This window comes from Pseudonaja textilis, chromosome 1, assembly GCF_049901715.1.
Source record: "Pseudonaja textilis isolate UNSWEBS1 chromosome 1, rPseTex1.2, whole genome shotgun sequence".
NCBI lineage: Eukaryota > Metazoa > Chordata > Lepidosauria > Squamata > Elapidae > Pseudonaja > Pseudonaja textilis.
In genome coordinates this window covers 165,193,388-165,207,891 of record NC_141990.1, presented here as the reverse complement: position 1 = coordinate 165,207,891, position 14,504 = coordinate 165,193,388, and the positions used below count along the sequence as shown (strand labels likewise).

At 39.8% G+C, this 14,504-nt stretch overlaps 1 protein-coding gene across 21 annotated transcripts in view; it reads left to right on the top strand.

Moving 5' to 3' along the window:
* Positions 1-14,504, top strand: part of MAP2 (microtubule associated protein 2) — a 254,639-nt gene that overhangs the window by 5,961 nt on the left and 234,174 nt on the right. The window lies entirely within an intron of this gene.

Genomic DNA, 14,504 nt, shown 5'->3' with positions numbered 1-14,504 from the left:
TTATATGTACACAATTGCTACCCCTTGTTTGACACATTTCTCTGTATGTGTAGATGCACAAAAGCTAGGCTGGGTTTCGGAACAGAGTTTAGTTATTAACAACACACCATCTGCTAAAAAAATAAGGAAGCTGGCAGACTAGACTTTTAGTTCAGATAAATCTGCAGTCTTTTAGCTTTCACTGGAGGACAGCTCTGCTTACATTACTGTGTTGATGTGATACGGGTTTGCAGTTGTGAGTTGTCCCTTCTGGTGGCAAATATTAGCAGGTGGCTGAAGGATGGAGTATCTCTGGAGGAAGAAGAGGAGTGATTGAAGTCCTCAACACTTTGGGAAAGTTCCATATTGAGCAGCCCTTGAGTTTGGGTTTAAGTCACACTTTGTGTCTTTCTCCATCCTTCGATCTAGGAGATTCCCTAATAGAAAATGTACTTCCTTGTTACAGAAGAATCTTTATTTACTGAGCTGATTGAGAGAGAGTGAATCCTAAAGACTCGGTGCTGCTTAATGAGTGCAGTGCTCGCCTTGATTCAATGTTTCAGGAAGTGGATCACTTCCATGCAGGTAACAGTGTGCCCCTTTCATGCTGAGGTATAAAGAACCTGAAAGCACTCACTCTCCCTGAGAAATGGTCTTGGCCTTTTGTCAAACTGAAGCACTAAGAAGCACCTCATCTTATCAGTTATGTGGGCAATAACACAATTAGTGCATAGGAGTTTTCAGCAGGTTAATTCCAAAAATACTGTATCTGTTTTGTTTTAATCTAATTACTATATGCAACCTGGAGTCTGGGAAGTTGGATTGTATGTAAAATATGTCTAAAAATAAACAGGCTTTCTAACTATTGATATACTTACAAGGCCACAAAACCAAGGTCACTTTATTAAAACTACAGCAATAAATAATGAAAAAAAAAGTTAAGTTCTTGTGAGGACCCTTTCGATTGATACATATTTTACAGCAGCAATCTTAGTTTTTTTATCTCTAAAAAAGCAGCATTAAAGTACTTATGCTGTTGCTGATATCTCTGAATATATCTAAAGCATTATGCTGGTATTTTTCCTCTGCTTGTTTACTAAAATAACATAGGTAGCAATTTAAAACAAATTAAATCTGTCTGTACCAAGCAAGCAGGCGAGCAATTGATAAGTTTTCTCATGAATTCAACCTTAACAGAAAAAGAAAAAAGAAAACACACCACTGCCGTGTCTCTAGAGAGCCCTTCCAATGTATGAATGAATGGTAGTTATTCATGGTAAGAGTTTAAGAGTTTATTGATTTAATCAACCATACTCTAATGAGGGATAAAACACCGGCACATTTTTACTATTCAAGGCTCAGACTGATTATATATATTCAGACTACAAAGTGGCTGTGTGTGTTCCCTTAAATAGGCCTGATTGAGTTTAACAGGACTCACTTTTTTGGTGCTTTTTGAAAAGTTGTCTTCTACTTAGGTCTTCCTGGTGTTGAAATGCTCAGGCATAATACTTAGCAATATGCGAATAAGACACAAATCTCCTCAGTAGTGTTCTCCTCAGTAGTGTATCACTAAGAATAAGCCCCACTGATCTAATAATTGTAGGGTTGCCACTTGTCAAGATGGAGACCCTGGTAGATAGTCCAGATGTGCTAACATTTACCTCCTCTTGTAGCTGTTTTTATAAACAGGCAATTAACTGCCTGGCAAGAGAGATGAAATACATAAGTAGAAGATTGAATCTTATGCTTGATTGCTTCTTTTTTAGATAAAGGAAGGTGACAGGGATAAAATTTAATTTAAACTCTGCTTTTTGAAAATAAGCCATGAGTGTTGGTTCTGTTTTGTCCTTGGTTTTTCCCAATTGAGTTCTCAGTCTTCTCTGTGTCATATTTGAGCCCTTCAGTTAATTACTGGGTATTGATCTATATGTTGTAGAAATGGGAAGGGGGGCCACCACTATTACTTGTGGCATAAACCTAATTCCAACTTTCATTCTGAAATCTGAGATATGAAACAAAAAGTGTAGACATTCTTCTCACTTTGTTTTAAGAAATAGCTCTCTTCTTTTTCAATGTTTTTTTTTTTACTTCTGAATTAGCAATCCTAAGGAACAGGATATGTATGATCAAGAGAAAGTACCTCCATATCATTTTTCATAGAAAACATTTTCTTACCTGCTGTGGTGAATAATTATTTTATTGGATGGCAGGGGTGAGGGGAAGGAAGAGATCAGTCTTTGGGGACTGCTGTGCCTGTGTAACACAACTTCTGAAAACCAAAGGTAGGAGCAAAGTTATGAATCCGTAACCATTCTGTGTCAGTTCTTAATTTTTCAAAATGATGTTTGAAAACATTTCAGAAATGTATCCTGTTGTTTGATTTGGTATGTAGTGCCATTTTTTTTTCATGACAGAAATGCAGCATACCAATCTAAACACAGTAATGTCTATTATTTTTATTGCTGTAATGTATTTCGGTCACAACCAAAGACATATAAAAAAATAAAAACAGGTAAATATATTATAGCAGTCCATACTAGGTGTAGAAATTGCAATCTAACTATAGCTCTGTCCCACAAAGCCTGAGAAATCTCTGTGTAGCTATCCAGATTGTCCTCTGCTTTGGATTGATTTCTTTTGGACTCAGGGCAGGTCCATTCAGTGATCTTATTTATTTAGAAAGATAATCAGACACTTCTGAGTAAAAGTTCCAGTTGCAAACATAAAATATTCCTAAACATCTATTATGCCACCTTCTTCTGTGTGAGTTCTCTGATGTCATTGACTATGACTCCACCCCCACACTTTTTTTAAAAAAAAAATGGGGAGATGGAATGAATTAGGAGGTTTGATCAGGATCATCATGGAATATCATGAAAAGTTGTGGAGGAGACTGCTTGTTGTCCCTCCTCCTTCCTTGGGTAAAGCAAGCCATGAACTGGGCCATGAGTATTCAGTGTCTCTAGGTGTCCATGGAAGGAGGGACATGCATATTTTTCTTGCAAACAGAACTGGGACATACAATAACTATCTGCAAGTGAGATCTTTTCTCCATCCGGATGCTGCTCACTGTATCCTCAAATTGTGGTATTTCCCTATGTGTTTGAATAAGGCCTTTGCTTTCCTTAAGAAGGCTGTAATGATCAAATGAGCTAATTTAAGAAAAGCTGAAAATACTGAATGCACACTTTGCAAAGTGTACTGCAGCAAGAAAAGTGAAGTCAGATGAAAGCCCACAGATGTCATAAAAATACCAATTCCTGTATCATTTCAGCTGAAATTCAATGTTGTCAGCTAGTAAAGAGTCATCTCTTGTTTCGTTCAGGAATATGCCTTTAAAAGCCAGATGGATCAGGGATTTCCAAAACAAGACAGTGAAAGTATTAGAACCTTTTCCAGAGAACATTCATTGTTTAGTAAAAACTGGTTCTGTGTTGTATTAAGATATATATTTAAAATACTGTAGGTCCTTGGTAAAAATGCTTTAGTATCTTTATATTTTTCTCTCCCTGCAACTTATTTATCCACTTATTAATTATTGTGCTTCTATTAAACTGGTAGTAATCTGTTTAACTTCATGAATCCCTTCATGGATTACTGCCTTGTCATGGCGAAGGTGCTTGCGTAGCTCAGTGAAACTATGAGCTACGCCCTATAGGGCCGCCCAAGACAGATAGGTCATTGCAGAGAGCTCTAACAAAATGTGATCCGCTGGAGAAGGAAATGGCAACCCACTCCAGTATCTTTGCCATGAAAACCCCATGGAGAGTACCAAAAGGCAAAAAGATATGATACTGGAAGATGAGCCCCTCAGGTCGGAAAATGTCCAAAATGCTACTCAGGAAGAGCAGAGGGATAGTACTAGTAGAGCCAGAAAGAATGAAGCGACTGAGCCAAAGCCAAAAGGACACTCAACTGTGGATGCATCTGGTGGTGAAAGGAAAGTCTGATGCTATAAAGATTTACTCTCCATAGGAACCTGGAATGTAAGATCCATGAATCAAGGCAAGCTGGATGTGGTCAAACAAGAGATGACAAGACTGAACATCGACATCTTAGGAATCAGCGAACTAAAATGGACAGGAATGGGTGAATTTAATTCTGATGACCATCAGGTATACTACTGTGGGTAAGAATCCCTCAGAAAAAATGGAGTAGCCTTCATAGTCAATAAAGCAGTAGGAAAAACAGTACTGGGATACAATCCCCAAAATGACAAAATGATCTCAGTTCGAATCCAAGGCAAACCATTCAATATCACAGTAGTCAAGTCTATGCCCCAACCACTGGTGCTGAAGAGGATGAAGTTGGCAGGTTCTATGAAGCTCTGTAACACCTTCTAGAATTAACACCAAAAAATGAGGGATTGGAATGCTAAAGTAGGAAGCCAAAAGATAACTGGAATAACAGGGAAGTTTGACCTTGGAGTACCAAATGAAGAAGGGCACAGGCTGGTAGAATTTTGTGAAGAGAATATGATGATGATAGCAAACACTCTTTTCGAACAACCAAAGAGACGACTCTACACATGGACATCATCAGACAGCCAACACAGAAAATCAGATTGATTATCTTATTTGTCTCTTGAGAAACCTATATGCAGGTCAAGAAGCAACAGTGAGAACTGGACATGGAACCACTGATTGGTTCAAAATTGAGAAAGGAGTTCAGCGAGGCTTATACTGTCGCCCTCCTATTTAACTTATATGCAGAGCATATCATGAATCACAAGTTGGAATTAAGATTGCCAGGAGAAATATCAACAACCTCAGATATACAGACTAATGGCAGAAAGTGAAGAGGAACTAAAGAACCTCTTGATGCAGGTGAAGGAGGAGAATGCAAAAGTTGGCTTGAAACTCAACATTAAGAAAACTAAGATCATTGCATCCAGCCCTCTCAATTCCTGGCAGATAGATGGGGAAGAAATGGAGGTAGTGACAGATTTTATTTTCCTGGGCTCCAAGATCACCGCAGATGGGGTCTACAGCCAAGAAATTAAAAGACGCTTGTTCCTGGGGAGGAAAGCTGTGGCAAATCTAGACAGCATACTAAAAGGCAGAGACATCACCCTGCCAACAAAAGTACACATAGTCAAGGCTATGGTTTTCCCAGTTGAAATGTATGGCTGTAAAAATTGGACCATAAGGAACACCAAAGAATTGAGGCCTTTGAACTATGGTGCTGGAGAAGACTCCTGCGAGTCCCTTGGACTGCAAGGCGGTCAAACTGATCAGTCCTAGAGGAAATCAACTCTGATTGCTCTTTAGAAGGCCAGATCCTGAAGATGAAACTCAAATACTTTGGCCATCTAATGAGAAGGAAGAACTCACTGGAGAAGAGCCTAATGCTGGGAACGATTGAGGGCAATAGAAGAAGGGGACAACAGAGAATGAGGTGGATGGATGGAGTCACTGAAGCAGTCAGCATGAGCTTAAATGGATTCTGGGGATGGTAGAGCACAAGAAGGCTTGGAGGAATGTTGTCTATGGGGTCATGATGGGCGGGACATGACTTCGCGACTAACAACAACAAATCTGTTTCATCTAATTCTTCCTTTACTCCCTTCTCTTAGAAGGCAGAGACAAATGTTGAGTTGCTTATCATCTGGATCATGCTACAACCAGCTGTGCATAGTCTTGTTTCATATTTTGTTGAAAACATTTAGCATTTTTGTTTATTTAAACAGTATCTGTACAAACTGAACATCAATCACTTTATATTGTGTCATATTATTAGTTCATTTGACTAACAGCTCATGTATTTAAGATGTTTGTATACAATCCTTTGCAAAAACTTATTCCAGGACAGAAATGATTAATAAAATCACAGTGATTTACTGCACTAAAATAAAATACAAGTCTGTCTAGAACAGTGATGGCTAACCTTTTTGGCACCAAGTGCCCAAACACATATGTGTGCATCCCCCAAATGCAATGCACGTGCACCCCACGCATACCCCCTGCACATGCACACGTGACTCCCCATGACCCCCTGCATGCATGCATGACATCTCACACCCTCTGCACATACACATGTGACCCCTGCACATGCCCCCTGCCCCCCATGCATGCACAGCAGAGACTGGAAGACCAGCTGGCTGGCGGGCAGTACATGTGCACGTATGCGGTGGAGCTGAGCTGGGGTGACAGCTTGTATGCCCAGAGAGAGGGCTCTGCGTGTGACCTCTGGCATGCGTGCCATAGGTTCTCCATCATGGGTCTAGAATAAAAATACCTGTTGGTGAAATATCAAACTTATTTAAAAAGAAACAGAAACTCAGTCAAGAGATATACCACGCTCAACTTGCAAAATTGAACTATTGAAGCACTTTCAAGAGCCTTGAGTTCCTTAGTGAGGGTGTCACAGCTGAGTGGATCATGTAATTCTCCTCTCTCTCAAGACACTACCTGTCAACAAAGCATGATTAGGACTCTTTCCAAAATGGTATAGGTTGGTGTATACTACAAGAGGAATTTTGCCGTAAGGATATTATATAAACAGCAATATTTTGAGCTATTCTTAAATGTACATAACACAGGCAAAGTTTTGACACTCTTAGTAACCAACCTTTGCATCAGCCTAAACATGGATAGCTAGAGGTATTTCTAATTGGCATTACCAGCAAAGTTTTCCATAACAAACTGGACCAGGAATAACTATACTCCAGATTTTATGGAAGGTGCACAACCAGAAAATGCTGTTTTCCCATTATTTAAACTCAAATTATTCACCAATGGCATCTCTATCTTTTCAAAGTGGAATTGTATTGATCTCCATCCAGCCCTGTACTGCCTCTAGAAAGTGTCACACCTGATTCAGACAAGATTGAAAGAGACAGGCATTATACTGCACAATAATATCAACTAGTTTTCTAGTTTTCTCTTCAATAGGCTAGACATATGTAGCTCCCTCAACCGTTCATCATACAGAACAGTTAAACACATAAATGCCTCTAGACCCTTTATCATCTTTGTTTCTCTTCTCTGTACACTTTCCAGGAACTCAACATCTTTTTTTGTATCATGGTGACCAGAATTCGGTGCGGTATTCCAAGTGTGGTCTCACCAGTCCAATATAAAGCGATACTATCACTTCTCATTGTCTTGTCTATCCCTCTGCTTATGTAGCCTAGAACTGTATTGACTTTTTTTGACAGTTGCAGCACATTGTTGGCTCATAATTAATTGATCTTCCACTAGGACACCTAGCTCTCTTTTACTTCTTTTGAAGAAGGTACCCCCTATTCTAGACCTGTGCATTTGGCTTTTTCTGCCCAAGTGCAGACCTTATTTTTCTCACCACTGAACTGCATCTTGTTACTTAGGGCTAGTGTTCAAGTCTATGAAGATTTCTCTGAAACTTGAATCTGTCTTCCAAAGTGTTAGCAAGTCTCCTCAGCTTGGTGCTTTCTGCAAATTTGATGAGCTCTCCTTCTATCCCCTCATCTATATTATGAATTTATTTGCTTCAATTGCATGTTAACCATTCACTTACAAAAGCCATTTCATAATAGCATCTACAAGCTATTATAATGTAATATGACATTGTATATGGTCTATGATGCCCACTTTCAAGTAGGTCACTCTGTCACATAGGAGAACCATTGAAAATGTAGTTAAGCAGAAGAATTGCTTTAAACAATCCTGTCCTATGAATCCTTGTTGTTGTGTGATTATTTTGATGCTATTCTTTCTTTTCTTTGAACCTACAATCTTAAATTTCTGGTCAGTTCAAGAGATTTCTGTGCAATTATATTGAAGAAATTGTGAGCTTGGAGATGCTGTTGTCTTGCAATTCTCATCAATTCCTAAAGCAGCCAATGGGCATGTAATCTTGAAAATCCCAATATTTAGTCATAGCTAACATGATATTTAGTGATTAAGGTGTTGAACTGAGACTGCTGAGACTTATTTAGGGAAATAGGTGTGGCAGTAAAATGAAGGGAAACCCTCCATTTAAATCATTTTGAGCTCCTGGAAAAAAGGCAGGATATAAATTAATAAATACATGTATTTAGTCATATATCTCAATGCTGTCTAAACTGACTCCAGTTCTCAATTTCATAATAAGATTATGATAAGCTTCTTGATTCTTCAGGAATCTTTAGTTCCTCTGCATATGGATCTCCAGAAGAACATTACACCTTGAAAAATAAGCAACAAAAGTGGTACAACGGGATCAGAGCAGGGGTGTGATTCTAAGAGTTCGCACCTATTCACTAGAACCGGTTGTTAACATTCTAAGCAGTTCGGAGAACTGGTTGTTAGAAGAAATTACTGGCCTAATCCTGTAAGGAAGGCAGGAAGGAAACATTCTGGTGTTGCTTACAGAAACTGCCTCTCCGTTAACCCTTATTACATTCTTGGCAGGACTAGACTTCCTGTCTCAGGAACATCTCTGGAGTTTTTTTCCCCTCCTTTGCTGGTACTTTGCTTGTGTGGAGTGACTATTCAAAGTTACAGTGGCACTGAAAAAAGTGACTTATGACCATTTTTCACACTTGTGACTGTTGCAGTATCCCCACAGTCATGAGAGGCCAGGCGAGGAGATGCCTGCCACGATGTGAGTGATGTTGAGTTGGCCATGCCCAGCCAATAACATGACCACCAAGCCATGTCCACCCAGTCACATGACCACCAAGCCATGCCCACCACCTAAGCCACACCCACAGAACCAGTTGTTAAAAATTTTGAATCCCACCCCTGGATCGGAGTTACATCTATGTTTGGTACCGAAGACTCAAAGGCTTCCTTACTGTGGCAGAAACATATAAAGGTTGTACTGCAAAGGCTACACTGATTCTGATATAATTTTGAAAAATCAGACTCTCCTGTCCTCAGGACAATCCAGAAAGGGAGGGGGGGGGAAGCAGAATATTCCTCCTCTCTGATCCTTTTCTACCTCCTTTGGATCATTTTCCAGCCTCCTCTCCAAAATGTTAAGTCTCCCAGACACAAAACATTATTGATTAACTGAAAGCAGGTATGTATACAAGAAATCAGGAGAAACTGAAATATTTTATAACTCTGAAAATCTGCAAGTTTGGAGAAAAAAAGTCTTCCTCATTGAATAGTCATGCCTTGATGGTTCATATCTTAGAGGCTCTTTCTCTGATATAATGTGATTTTCCAGTGGCTGGTTAGATTCCCTTCTGAGCTCAGGAGCCAGGTATGAGAGCAAGCAATAGAAGGCCTATACCATTGAAGGAGGAAGCATAGGATTATGTGAAATGACAATAACAATGTTGAACATGCATTAATTTGCTCAGTTCCTTGTGCCTAGCAGCTAATCTTGAAGGTTTTTGTCTTGCTAAATGTAACTCGAAATGAAAATCTATCCATAACTATCTGAAAATAGAGTGAAGAAAAGAGGTTGTATACGGTTGCATCTTTTCTAGTTCATTAACCCAGATGAGACTTTGTGAACTGAAAGGAAAGCTGATTTTTATTAGTGTCTCAATCTATCAATGGATCCATGCATCTGTCCAGATCTGCTCCAAAGGACTAGGATTTATTTTGGAAAGCATAGGAGGCTTCTAAGAAAGGAAGCATTGTCCCAAAGCGATTCTTCTCTTTTTATGCTTCAAAAAAGCCTCATGTTGATCAGAATCCCATGATCTGTATTAAACTTCAGACTTTGCCTATAACTCTGAATTGTTCTGATTCTGTTCTGTGCTGTGACTTCTTTTTAAATTACACTTTTAATTCATTGTGTCCTAAGCAGTGGATCTATTCTGTCCTCATCCCCAAATAATCCATCATTAAGAATGAAAGGTTTATTTTAGACCATAACTCAGGGGTGGGCAAACTTTTTGGCTCCGGGGCCTCATTGTCTTTTAAAATTTGACAGACGGGCCGGGTCAGCACAAGATATGATACATATAAAAAACTGCAAAATCTCCGCAAAATCAAGTCACTGCGCCTAATGCGCCACCTGGTGTCGAAATGCCTGTCATTACAAGTCAAAATCAAATGAATGCAATCATTCAATCATTCACATCAAACCTTAATTCTGTACCAATCTTCGACAGGCCGGATTAAAAAGACCAACGGGCCGGATGTGGCCCACGGGCCATAGTTTGCCCACCCCTGCCATAACTGATAAGCCACTAGAGAAGCATTGCCTTTTAAAAGTACATTCTCTTAAAATCAGGTCGGTCCTGGAATAGTGACAGTAAAGTATTGATTTTGAAAAAAGCAAAAAGAAGACCATTTGCCTGGGTCTTTAAACTGAAAGGAACTGATTTCCATAGAGTGATAAGAGTGCTCTCAATCAGAAAGGCTAAAGCCCCAAATACTGGATAGATAGATGACTACAGACATGTTTAGAGCCACACCTTTGTTCAGGATTTATTGAATGGATAACAGGTTTAGGGGGCTAGAATCACATACTCAAATTCCAGTTAATGGCAATTCAACCAGATTGATTTATAAACCTGAGCCTCAGTCTATATTCAGTCTGCTTAAAAAACACAAGGGCTCAGAGATTATTACCAGGGTTTCGCTGAGCAATGTGTGCTCTTTGCTTCTAGCAGCAGTTGAGATCCTGATAATCTTCCATGCAGAGCTGTGGGTGGGCAAAAACTAGTTGCAAGATGTTAATAATAATAAACAGAAAATGAAATCAGCATTTTTCCTCTTGGGCCACTCATCTTTTGTTGTGTCATTCTGAACGGTTCTTCTAGTTCCAGAATCAGCCATTACAGATTTGTTTGCCTTTGCATTTGCATCTGAAGAGTTTATTGGTTCATAATATGCTCTGTTGAGTAATTTTCTATCCACTTGTGTCCTGTTGCCTGAGGAGATGTTTTGACAAATTAGAGCAACTTTGCTCTTGATACAGTTCCCTTAGACATGTATAAAGTGGCAAAAATATGTGTTGCCTAAAGAAAGCCCCAGGATATGAATTGTGTGTACGAAATATGAAATTGAGATTGGTTTTATTTGCTTAAATTACCAGAAGAACCATTTTCTAATCCTTTTTTAAGCCTCAACTTGTAACCTGGTTATTCAATTTCCCCCAATCTCTTTATTTTCACTCTTCTTTATTTCTCCATCTTCTCATCCCAGTCCTTATAAAGGAGTTGATCACCTTAGTTTTTATGTTATCTTTCTATCACATTCATATTCCACTACAATCAAATTATTCTCAGCAGTTAATATTGTAGGCATAAAAAATAAAGTAACTCAAAACAAGCAAAAAAAAAAAAAGGTAGCCCAATCTGGTTAAATTACCCTCTAAAACAATTCCTTTTTCAACAACTTTCTGAATTCAGAAAGATCGAAGGCCATTCTGATCTTCACCATGATGCTGAACTAGAGAACTAGCAATAGGGACTTCAGCTAGGAAGCAGTGCTTTCTGCTTATGCCCCCTTTATCTCTTGAAATTGGCACCAGGGGCATCTTCCCTACAGTCTGGAGAGGGATAAAGATGTGTATTACCTATATGTTGTAAGTATTGCTTTGGTGGCACAGTAGTTAGAGTGCAGTACTTCAGGCTACTTCTGTTGACTGTCAGTTGCCTACAATTTGGCAGTTCAAATCCCACCAGGCTCAAGGTTGACTCAGCCTTCCATCCTTCCGAGGTGGGCAAAATTAGGACCCAAAATTGTTGGGGGCAATCTGCTAACTCTGTAAACCACTTAGAGAGGGCTGTAAAGTGCTGTGAAGTGGTATACAAGTCTAACTGCTATTGCTATTGCGATATAAACTCTCAGATGATCTCACCCAGCAGCTTCATTTTAAAGAGCAAGGAAGAGAGGATCAATCTCTGCAGCACCCCCCTCCCCCCAAAATCAGGGATCATTGGGCAGACCTCTTCTCTAAGAGATTAAAGTTGACTGCAAAGAGGGGAATGGAATCTCTGCAAAAGAATGTCCCTAGATTCCAGCTCCAGAAGATGGTCTGATAAAATCACATTGTTGATTGTATTAAGAATGGAATAGAACCTTGGAGGCCTTCCAGTCCATCCCCCCCGTACTATTTCAGATAAGTGACTGTCTAGGAGTCTCTTCTTAAAAACCTCCAGTGATTGAGTACCCACAACTTCTGCAGGCAAACTGTTCCACTGGTTAATTGTCCTCACTGTTAGGAAGTATCTCCTTAGTTTTAGGTTGTTTCTCTCTTTGGTTAGTTTCCATCCATTGTTTCTTGTTCTGCCCTCTGGTGCTTTGTAGAATAATTTGACCCCCTCTTCTATGTAGCAGCCCCTCAAACACTGTACTACTGCTATCATGGCACCCCAATTTTTTCTTTTTCTTAGATTAGTCAAACCCAAATCCAGCCATCGCTCTTCATATGGTTTAGTCTCCAGACCTTTGATCATCTTAGTTACTTTCCTCTGAACTTTTTCCAAAGTCTCAACAGCTTTTTTGTAGCATAGTGACCAAAAGTGGTTGCAGTATTCCAGTTATATTCCAAGAGCCACTGAGAAATGTAAAAGGCTGCTCATCCAACCTGTGATAAAGGTTTTAAGAAAAACTACCAGTGCTGTCTTAATTCCAAATCTGAGCCTAAACACGGATAGAAAAGGATCCAGACATTTCACTTCATGTAGGGTGCTCAATTTGATCTGCTATGGATTTTCTCCAAATAGAAGGTTAACCAGACCCATGGATGCAGGCAGGATCTTTTTGGAAGGAGTATGGAAAGTAAGGAAGATACCGCTACCAGTTCTGGAGAACTGGTAGCGGAAATTTTGAGTAGTTCGGAGAACTACCAGCAAATACCACCTCTGACTGGCCTCCCCCCTATCTATTCTCTGCCCCCCGAGTCCCAGCTGATTGTCTGGATCTTCTTTTGTTGCCCTGCACAGGAGAACGGAGCTGGAAAGCAGGTTAGTGGGGTGGGGAAGGAATGGGATTTTGCAGTAACCTTCCCCTTCCATGCCCACCAAGCCATGCCTACCAAGCCACACCATGCCCACCAAGCCACGCCCACAGATCCGGTAGTAAAACATTTTGAATCCCACCACTGGACAGAAATATGCAATAAGCATTACGTAGGCAAAAGGGACTGAAACATTTTTTTGAAATCTGGAGGGATGAGATAACATTCAGAACTGGCTTGGGCAGACACTGCTCTGATTCATTGGGTGTAAGAAGAGGGAGGAGGTGTTGAACAATCAGACTTGCAAGACTCTGTTATTGTAGCCAGTCTTAATTATATTATATTAGCTTTTCTGGGGAGTTAATTTCCTAGTGTGGTCTATGTAGTGGACTGACAAGAGACATGCTACATGCTCTTTAAGAGCTGCTGGCAACCTGTCTCCCAAGGCTGGCATTGACAGTCTCTTGGATCTCAATAGTCACATTTCCTCCATGAAGGAGCCAGGATGGACATGGAAACATTCTACAAATCACAGAAGATAACTTAGAGAATATCCTATTCATGCCCTCAGAGTTCACAGGCCCATGAGGGCCCCAGATAATATATCAAAATAATGCCTCAATCATAATCAAAAATTCTGCTCAAGATTGTGGCATATCTGAACAACTGGTATCAGCAAAATGCCAGGTGCACATTGGTCACAATAGTAAGGTAGAAGATTTTGCACTGACTTTTCCCTAATATGGAACTATCTGCCCTAAACAAGGGCATCGGACAACAGCCCATCAAGGATGTAAAGAAGAAGAAGAAGTAACAATGATTCCCTTTCTATTATGAATTTTTTTTTCTCCACCAACATTCTAGGTATGATTTATATTTCTTTGTTTTGCAGAGGTTCTTAGTAAATTAAGGCACTAACTAGAATTGGTTGCTTGAGAACAATTTCACCCAATGCTTGGCTCGGTTCCCATTCCCAGTGGCTCACCAAAGCTTTGGGAAGTTTTGCCTGCCTGATTCCTGGGGAATTCTTAAGCACCTTCTGGAAACATAAACTGTCTGAATAGGTCTGTGCGCCCCATAGAAAGTCCCACATAGCAGCCAGTGTTGCCACGATCAGGACATTATCTGACCATAGCAAAAAAGGGTTGAAAAACTTCTCCATATCCAGATCACATAATATATGTCCTAAGATATATCCGCTTACATGTATTGTGCCAGAGATTACCTGAGCAAGCCTATAGTTGTAATGGAAACCATTAACTTCCAAGGCAAGGTACTTGAACTCCTCTAGCATTGAAATTTGGGGGAACTCAACTTCCAGTTTGGAAACTAGATCCAGAAATTCAGAGAGAGACCCTGCTGAGAAGCAGAATATCTCACTTGTCTGCACAACCCAATTTCATGCATGGTCACTCACACCCTGCTCACACCCAGTCATGGCATCAAGGTGCTAAAGAACACAAAATGTATGGCAAATTTCAGAGACATTACCACCTCATTCCACCTGGTTCCAATAATACATGCTAGAAGTTATGACAGTTCTCACTGAAAAAATCCATAATTCATGCCATGTCTTTGAAGGCTTTTCTGAGGCAATTCATATATTTGCAAATACACTTTCAGCGAAGCAAAATATCGACAAAAGGCTACAATTTCTTGCTTCCAAAACTACACTTATTGTAGAACTTCTA